Consider the following 505-nt stretch of genomic DNA (forward strand, 5'->3'; position numbering starts at 1 on the left):
CAAGCTGACTCAGTATTTCTATGCAGTAGTGGTGGGAAAAAAAAGCAAGAGGCAGTATGGCATGTTTAACCCCATTTGTGTAAGTGTGTGTGTAAGAGAAAGACACTTTGGGTAATGTGTGTGTATACATATATATGTTTTTATATTCTCTGTGCATGGGGAAAATGATATATTCTATATGATTAATGTGGTTTTTCTGGAGAGGATGGGTGGAGTAGTATTTGGATTTTGGTGGTAGCAGTGAGGAGAAGAGAGTGTATGTGAACAGAAGATGAAAAGAAAATACTATATTCCATGCATGAAAAAACCCATTTAAAAATAATATAAATTAAACATGTACACACAAGATTTTAAAATAAAATGATTTGGAAACATTTATTAAATTTGATAACATGAAGGTCATTTGTGACTTTACAAAGAGCAGTTTTTCTAAAATGGGGGCAAAGAATACAGCAAAATTCCTATTAGAGAAGTGTGAATAATGAATTAGTAACTATAATAACCT

The sequence above is a fragment of the Choloepus didactylus genome, chromosome 3 (genome assembly GCF_015220235.1).
Source record: "Choloepus didactylus isolate mChoDid1 chromosome 3, mChoDid1.pri, whole genome shotgun sequence".
In the NCBI taxonomy this organism is placed as follows: domain Eukaryota; kingdom Metazoa; phylum Chordata; class Mammalia; order Pilosa; family Megalonychidae; genus Choloepus; species Choloepus didactylus.